This window comes from Phodopus roborovskii, unplaced genomic scaffold (genome assembly GCF_943737965.1).
Source record: "Phodopus roborovskii unplaced genomic scaffold, PHOROB, whole genome shotgun sequence".
Classification (NCBI taxonomy): Eukaryota; Metazoa; Chordata; class Mammalia; order Rodentia; family Cricetidae; genus Phodopus; species Phodopus roborovskii.
In genome coordinates this window covers 62,960,818-62,970,598 of record NW_026126418.1, presented here as the reverse complement: position 1 = coordinate 62,970,598, position 9,781 = coordinate 62,960,818, and positions in this window count along the sequence as shown.

Sequence of the window (9,781 nt, the reverse complement as noted above, 5' to 3'; positions counted from 1 at the left end):
TATGTAGAAGGTGTGGCAAAGGCAGACACTGAACAAATGAGTGTAGATCGACCAGAGACAAGCAAGGAAACCCTTTACCATTGGGAAACTCCTTGGGGGGGCCTCTCGAAGGCCCCCACGTCACAGGTGGTTTGAACATTCCCAGTCACAGTGGAAGACAATCTCCCACAGGACAATTAGAAAATTCTGTGCCTATTATAAAAACTCATACTGCTCTGGATGACAAACTAGTGACGGAAGTTGAATCAAACATGACAGAAGGAAATGAAAAACGTATATTTTGGCAAACTGCTATAAATAGTCATAGGCCTAGATTGACAATTAAGATGAATAATAGACTGTTTGAGGGTCTCCTTGACAAAGGAGCTGATGTAACTATCATATCTAATAAATCTTGGCCTCAAAGATGGCCCCTGAATGAGGTAAATGTTCAATTCTTAGGGATTGGAACCCTGTCTCAGGTAAAACAAAGCACGAGATGGATTGAATGTATAGGACCAGAAGGACAGAGAGGGAGGTTGAGACAATATGTGGCTGATGTAGTGATAAATTTATGGGGTCGTGATCTATTACAGCAATGGAATACACAGATTAACATTCCTCCAGTATTAGATAGGAACCATAGACGACCTCATGATTGTGGAAAGAATACTGTTAAGTACTATACAAGACAGAGACCAAATATCCAGGCAGTACAAAAACAAAATACAAATGCTGAACAAACAGAGGAACCAAAAGCCCTACATTTAAAATGGCTAACAGAGGAACCTGTCTGGGTAGGACAATGGCCTCTGACCTCTGAGAAGTTAGAAGCTTTAGAAAGCCTGGTTCAGGAACAGCTAAATGCTGGACATATTGAGGAATCAACCAGCCCTTGGAATTCTCCTGTATTTGTGATCAAAAAGAAATCTGGTAAATGGAGAATGCTTACAGACTTGAGAGCTATCTATAAAGTTAACCAGCCAATGGGCTCTCTACAGCTTGGAATGCCCTTGCCTTCTTTGATACCTAAAGAATGGCCTATTATAGTTATTGATTTAAAGGATTGCTTCTTCACTATACCTTTACAAGAACAAGACAAAGAGAAATTTGCCTCCACAGCATCTAATTATAATAATTCTCAACCGGTGAAGAGATATCAATGGAAGGTTTTGCCACAGGGAATGCTAAATAGCCCCACCCTGTGCCAATATTTCGTACAAAAACCGTTAGAAATAATTCGAAAACAGTTTCCACAATCCATAATCTATCATTACATGGATGATATATTGTTAGCTGACTCTAAAGGAGAAATACTAGAAAAAATGTTTGAGAAAGTAAAGGAAGTTTTACCTCGCTGGGGATTACAAATTGCACCTGAAAAAATACAAAAAGGAGAGTCTATCAACTACTTAGGATATAAAATAGGTCTACAGAAAATTAGACCACAAAAAGTACAGATCAGAAGAGATCGCTACCATACTCTTAATGATCTTCAAAAATTACTAGGAGAGATTTCTCAACTACAAACCATAATTGGAGTAGAAGGGCATGATTTGAAAAACTTGAAAATGGTCCTAAAAGGAGATAAAGACTTGAATAGTCCACAAATACTATCAGCTGAAGCTGAGAAGGAATTAGAATGGGTAGAAAAGAGGATACTAGAAGCACATGTGGACCGTGTGGATCCAAACCTAGACTGTATTCTGGTTATATTAACATCTAGAGAATATCCTTCAGGGATTTTGATGCAGAGAGAAGATATCATATTAGAATGGATATTCCTACCACATAAACAGAATAAAAAACTAAAAACATATATAGAAAAGATCTCTGACTTGGTTATAAAAGGTAAATTAAGACTTCGTCAGCTAATAGGAAGGGACCCAGCAGAAATTATAGTACCTTTAACTAATGAGGAAATTTCTTCCTTATGGAAAGATAACGAATATTGACAGAGAGCTTGCAGTAACTTTTTGGGAACAATTAGCAACAACTATCCCAAAACTGAGAGAATCAAATTCATAAAGAAAACGATTTGGATTCTTCCATGCATTGTAAGAAAAACATCTATTTCTGGAGTTCATACATTCTACACTGATGCAAACAAATCAGGTAAGGCAGGATATAAATCAGGAAAAATTAGCAAAGTGGTTCAAAGCCCTTACAATTCTGTACAAAAGGCAGAATTGTATGCCATTCTCATGGTACTTATGGATTTTAAAGAACCCCTCAATATAGTTACTGACTCTCAATATGCAGAAAGAGTCGTTTTACACATTGAGACTGCAGAATTTATTCCTGACAATACAGAATTAACTTCATTGTTTATACAGTTACAAGATACTATCAGAAAGAGGACTCATCCTATATATATAACACACATCAGATCCCATACGGGTCTGCCAGGTCCTCTAGCACAAGGCAATGATGAAATTGATCGTTTATTGTTAGGAAGTGTGTGAGAAGCCTCAGAGTTTCATAAGAAACACCACGTGAACAGCAAAGGTTTAAAAAAGGATTTTTCTATCACTTGGGAACAAGCCAAGAAAATAGTAAGGAAATGTCCTACTTGCTCATTCTATAACCAAACTCCTTTACCACCAGGCAGTAACCCTAAAGGTATAAATAGGAATGAAATATGGCAAATGGATGTGTTTCATTTTGCAGAATTTGGAAAATTAAAATATGTACATCACACTATAGATACATTTTCAGGATTTCAATGGACTACTGCTCTGAGCTCTGAAAAGGCTGATTCTGTTATAACACACCTATTAGAGGTAATGGCTATTATGGGCATACCTGCACAAATAAAAACTGACAATGCTCCAGCATATGTCTCCATCAAATTGAAACAGTTTTTTGAGTATTACAAGATAAAGCACATAACTGGTATACCACACAATCCTACAGGACAAGCAGTGGTTGAGAGATCCAATCGTACTTTAAAAGAAATGCTCCATAAACAGGCAGGAGGAACCAAAACACCCAAACACAGATTACATAATGCTTTATTAACATTAAACTTTCTTAATGCTGATGAAAAAGGAAAAACAGCTGCTGAAAGACACTGGACAATAGAAAAAACTTCTGAACTAAATCAGCCAGTGTACTTCAAGGATGTACTGACCTCAGAATGGAAAGCAGGATATGTGTTACGTTGGGGTAGGGGTTTTGCATTTGTATCTACAGGAGTAGAAAAACTATGGATACCATCTAAGTTAATCAAGATCCGAGTTGAACAAGAGAAACATCTTAATGAAAAGAAATGACAGGTCATCCAACAAATTAGGTCCTATAAGGTGTGCGGCGGCCTCTCAAAGATAGGGGAAGTGTTCTGTTCTTGTTTTTACAGGAAAACAGAGAAAACCTATCATCAAACAGCCAAAAGACACTGAACATGTAGGTGCCTACAAAAGAGAAGACAACTCTTCAGAAACAATCACTTAAGGAAGCAGAATCTGATATATGGTAAAAAAGAAAAAAAAATATTTAATTGTAGTAAACTATTTCTATATAGAAATCTATTTCTCTCTACTATCTAGTATTCCTGAAGTCCCAATTTTTGTAAACCAATGCTGCCTTTGGAGTTGGATTTGGCTTTCCTTCTCTAAATTCAAGCATGTTGTTAAGATTAAATTCATGGTTTCTGCCTTAAATCAAGAAGCCAATTGGTGTAAGGCAGAAGAAAACAAAATCTGGGGACTCATATCTTATATGCAATTTTCTCTCTGAAATCTTAATTTTCTCACATACTTGTAATGCTTATTGTTGTCTTTCCCTAATGCAAACCTTAAAACTTAAAAATTTTACTTTAATATTGATGTGTAACTTTCCACAAGGAATAATAACAGCAGTCTTTGAACTCTCCGGAAAGAAGATGGGGCCTCACTTGACTCAACCTGATGCATCGGAACTACAAACATCACCCTAAAACCGGTTTGAGACTGTTTTGCTCGAGACAACTCATGACTAGCTAGCTGTAATGGTGCACCTTTTTATTACACCCTGGCCAGAGTTTCAAATAGAACTACAGTCAAGAATTTTCTGCCACACAGTGACTAGCTACATATGTCACAGCCAGTTCGGTTGAGAAATTTGGTTGCTAAAAATTTTCTTCCTACAGGATCCATTGGAGCAATCATAGTCCCATTTCAGCAGGAAGTAACCTTATTTTTTACCATATTATTTTTTACCATATTCTATGTATGTATACTTTTCTTGTATTCAAGACATTTTGTATATTGATACAATTTGGGATATTTATTTTGCTGCCCTTTATAGTTTTACCTCTTGTCTTGACACTTATACTCTACCTCTATTTTAGGGATTTACATGTATGTATATGTAAATAGTTATATTGTTTAAGTATTTGTTCCTGCTTTACTCAGGAAAGTTTTAATCAGTCTTTTTACCTAAGTTCCCGAGTATTACAGATTATCTTCACTCACAATTCCTGTACCTATGAGATTAGTCAGATATAGATGCTTAATCTTCAATCACTTCATAGACATGCAGAACATGGCATTTAAATGTTTTAATATTAGTACTCCATTGACATGAGACACTGTTGCTCCTAACAGCACCGTGCACTTCCCGAAAATATGTTGGACACTGTTGTTGCTCCTGCTGGAGTTCAATCTCACCTAAGCTAATGGCCTGTTGGGCATAGAATTGCCCAACTGATTTGGCATGCAGTCCTATGTGCTTGCAGGAGACAAATATAGAAGACTGCTTGACCTCCCAAGTCAGGGTAAGACAGCCACTCTACCTCCCTGCTGTTGTTGTGGTCTGTCAAGTTCTCTTGGCCTTAGCCAAATCTGGGTGTACCAACGACGCTGTGAGACCTAGGGTGACTGTTCAGGTGGCTTGCTGTTTCTGTCCTTGCTGCACCTTTTGGAAGTTGTCCATCCGCATTTCCTGTCTTCTCTAGTATTGTTAATTTCCTTCTCAGGTCTTGATGAGGTTGAAGATTAAACTATCACAACTATTATTCTCTCTTGCTAGTTAGATATATTAGGTACTAGACTTACGTTTTCCAGGTTAGGACAACTCTATTGTAAACTCCATTATGCCCTCACCCTAGGACTAGATATGTAGGTCATTTTGTTCTCGATTTTCCTTTTCTTAGAGCATACTTGTTATTCACTGTTTTGTATATAGTTTTGTATTAAGCCTAAATCTTTTCTTTAGACTAAAAGGGGAATTGTAGTGACATAGTCCTTCTGTGGCACTGACCACACCCATTGGGGGTGGAGCCATGGGCGGAAGTGACCTGTGGAAGGAGGTCGGAGGGGGCCAGGAATGGTGCTCTCTTTCTGGCTTGACTCGGACAGGAGAGGATCGGGTTGAATTTCCTTGTGTTCATCTGTCTAGGTTGTAAGTTATTTCTCCCTGAATAAACATCTATTCGGCCTATTTGTTTATCCTGATCCTTATTTACCGCGATAGTTTATCCCTCCACAGGGAATGGGCTCTAGTGATAAATTCTGGCTCCAATGCCAGAGGACTCCATAGACTACCTAGGCCCCTCAAATGACATCCACATTCAGGGTCCTGGTTCAGTCTTATTCTGGTTAGCCAGCTGTTAGACTTGGGTGTATGAGCTTGCATTTGCTCAAGTCAGCTGTTTCTGTGGGTTAAACCAGCAAGGTCTTGATCTCTTTGCTAATCATTATTCCCTTTGTAGAAGTGGATTTCAGTTCACCTCAGTGCTTAGCTATGAATCTTTACTTATGTTTCCATCAGCAACAGTATGAAGGCTCTATTATGACATTTAAGGTAGTAATCAATCTCATTATAGCAGGTGGGCATTCAAGGTAGCCTTTCCAATATTGCTTGGATTCTTAGTTGGGATTATCATTGTGGATTCCTGGAGTTGTCCCTAGTGCCAGATTTCTCACTAAGCCCATAATGTCTCCCTCTATTAAGGTATCTCTTTCCTTGCTCTTCTTCTCTGTACTTCCCCCAACTCGACCTTCCTGATCCCTTATGTTCTCCCATCCTCTCCCATTCTACCCTCCTCTTACTCAAGAGACCTTGTCTTTCCCCTTCTCCATGGGTCCATGTATGTCACTTAGGGTCCTCCTTGTTCCCTAGCTTCTCTGCAGTTCTGGTTTGTAGGCTGGTTATACTTTGCTTTTTGTCTAATATCTACTTATGAGTGACTACATACCTTGTTTGTCTTTCTGTGTTTTTCTGTGTTTGGATTACCTCACTCATTATAGTTTTTTCTAGTTCCATCCATTTGCCTGTGAATTTCAAAATCCATTTTTCACCCTGCTGAGTAGTTTTCCATTGTGTAAATGTACCACATTCTTCTCCATTCTTCAGTTGAGGGGCATCTAGGTTGCTTTCAGATTCTTGCTATTACAAATAATCCTGTTATGAACATAGTTGAACAGATGCCCTTGTTATATGAAAGTGCATCTTTTGGGAATATGTCTAAAAGTGGAACTACTGAATCTTGAGGTAGAATGACTCCAATTTTGCTGAGAAACTGTCATAATTAGTTCAAAAATGTCTATAAGAGTTTGCATTTCCATCAGAAATGGAGGAGTGTATGACATCAGAAAGTTCCATAAAACAAAATCCAGGGGCTGGGAGTTAACTCAATATGTAAAGCTCATGCAGCAGAACCAGGAGAATTTACATTTGAATCTCTAGAACTCACATAAAGCTGAGCACAGTAGGATATGTTCCCAATGCCAGTGTTCCTTTTGTTCTTGTTATCCCTGATCTCTCCAAGACCTTTATCATAAAGGGGTGTTGGATTTTGTTAAAAGCTTTTTAGCATCTATTGAGATGACCATGTGGTTTTTCTTTTACAATTTGTTTCTATGGTGGATTGCAGTACTGGGTTTTCATATGTTGAACCATCCCTGCTTCCCTGGAATGAAGCCTACTTGGTCATGGTGGATTAATTTTTTGATATGTTCTTGGATTTGATTTACCAGTATTTTATTGAGTATTTTTGCATGTAAGTTCGTGAGGGAAATTGGCCTGTTGTTCTCTTTGTTAGTTCTGTCTTTGTGTGGCATGGGTACCAAAGTGATTTTAGCCTAGTGAAACGAGTTTGGAAATGAATCTTCTGCTTCTATTGTGGGGGACACTTTTAGAAGAATTGGTATTAGCTTTTTCTTGAATTTCTGGTAGAATTCTGCACTGAAGCCATTTGGGATTTTTTTTTTTTTTTTTTTTTTTTTTTTTTTTTTTGGTTAGGAGACTTTTGATGACTGCTTCTATTTCATTAGGTATTATAGATCAATTGAAATTATTTTCTGTTCTTGATTTAATTTTGGAGTGATTATATCCATAAAATTACCCATTTCCACTAAATTTTAGACATTTGTGGCCTACAGGTTTGAAAGTATGACCTGAAGATTATCTGGATTTCTTCAGTGTCATTGTTATGTCCCCCTTTTCATTTCTGACTTTGTTAATATGCATGTTCTCTGTCTGCCTTTTGGTTACTTTGGATAAGATTTGTCTATCTTGTTGATTTTCTCAAAGAACCAACTCTTTGTCACAGTGTCTCCATGATTTTTTTTATAGTGTTTTCTTTGTTTCTACTTTATTGATTTCAACCCTCAATTTGATTATTTCCTGGCATCTATTCCTCAAGGGTGAGTTTGCCTCTTTTTTGTTCTAGTGGTTTCAGTTGTGCTGTTCATTCTCTACTGTGACTATTCTCCAGGTTCTTCATGTAGGCACTTAGTGTTGTAAACGTTCCTTTTAATGCTTTCAAAGTGTTCCACAAGTTTGGGTATGTTGTGTCTTCATCCTCATTGAATTCTACAAAGTCTTTAATTTATTTATTTCTCCTTGACCCAGGAATGTTGCAACTTCTCATTGTTCAATTTCCATGAGTTTGTAGGATTTCTTCAATTTGTGTTGTCATTGAATTCTAATTTTAAGTCCTGGTAATCTTATATGATACAGGGTTTATACCAATTTCTTTATTTTATTTATTTTTTATAATATCTGTTGAAGTTTGCTATATTGCCGAGTATGCGGTCAATTTTAGAGGAGGTTTCATGTGGTGCTGAGAATAAAGTACATTCTTTTGTATTTTAATAGAATGTTATATAGGTGTCTGTTAAATCCAATTGGGTCATAACTTTTTTTATTTCTTTTTTTACTTTGTTAAGTTTCTATATGTTGGTCCAGTCTAGTGGTGAGAGTGGGATGTTGAAGATTCCTGCTATGAGTGTGTGAGGTTTTATGTGTGATTTGGGTTTAATAATGTTTCTTTTATGAACCTAGGTGCCTTGGTTTTGGGGGCATAGATGTTCAGAATTGAGACTTCATACTGATGGATTTTTCCAGTTTTGAACATGTAATGACTATTTTCTTATTTTTTTTATTTTTGTATTTTTATGTTTTTTCTTATTTTACATGTTGATCCCAGTTACCTCTCCTTATCTTTCTCCCTCCCTCCCTCCTAAGCCTCCTGATCACCCTCCCATCCCATTACCCCCCACACACACACTCCAAAGGGAGGGTGATGCCTTCCAGGAGGGATCAACAAAATCTATCAACTCATTTGGAGTAGGAAATAGGCCCTCTCTCCTTCCTCTAGGTTAACAGAATATCATGGGGAATGTGCTCCCAAAATCTTTTTGTGCACCAGGGATACATCCTGGTTCCACTGTCAGAGGTCCCTTAGACTTTCCAGGCTTTCTAACTGAGACCCAAATTCAGGGGTTCTGAGTCGGTCCAATGCTAGTTTCCCAGCTATCAGTCTGGGGGGGGCATTAGCTCCCCCTTGTTCAGGTCAGCTGTCTCTGTGGGTTTCTGTAGCCTGGTCTTGTCCCCATTTTCTTATCACTCCTCTTTCTCTGCATTTGGATTCCAGTTCAGCTCAGTGTTTATCTGAGGGTGTCTGTTTCTGTTTCCATCAGCTACTAGATGAGCTCTATGATGGTAGATAAGTTAGTCCATTTTCATCTCTTTTGATTGATTTTAGTTTGAAGTCTAATTTGTTAGATATTAGTATTGCTACATCAGCTTGTTTCTTGGGTCCATTTGAATGGAAAATCTAGGGAAACCAGCATAGAACTGATATAGACACCCTGAAAATGGGTGTTAGTTAGCTGGACTGGGCAGTTTATAGGCCCTCTGGTAGTAGTTCAGTATTTATTCTTAAATATGGGAGCCCATTCCATATAGATGGATAATTTCTCAGCTTAGACACGTAGGGGAGGGCTTAGGTCCTGCTCCAAATGATATGACAATCTTTGAAGGCCCCCCCCATAGAAAACCTCCCCCTCCCTGTGGAGCATAAAGAGGATGGGATGGGGGTTGGGAGTATACAGGGCAGGAAGGGAGGGTTGGGGAACTGGGATTGACATGTAAAACAAGCTTGTTATAAATTTAAATATAAATACCATAAAAAGAAAACGTAGGGGAGTTTATATATATTAAGTTTAATAATAACAGTTAATTTATAGGTAGCTTTTAATTTAAATTTTTTATGAAGCAATTCATTCTTTCTATACAGTTACGTTATTTTTTATCACATTTCTGATTGTGTGTAATAAGAAACAATAAAGAATAGACTTGATGGTCTAGATCACTGTGTTTTTAAGTGACCTTGACAAATATCCTGAGAGTTTTCCAATTAGAATGTATTCAAATACACATTGTTTGTATCTTCAAAGAGTACTGTGAAGTAGGCTCAGCCACTGAGTATGTAAGAAAATAATTAAAGATACTGCCTATATATGTTAATAAATACAACATCATTTTTACTTTGATGTGAATAAGCATAAAAGAAAAGATTTGTCTTCTAACAAAA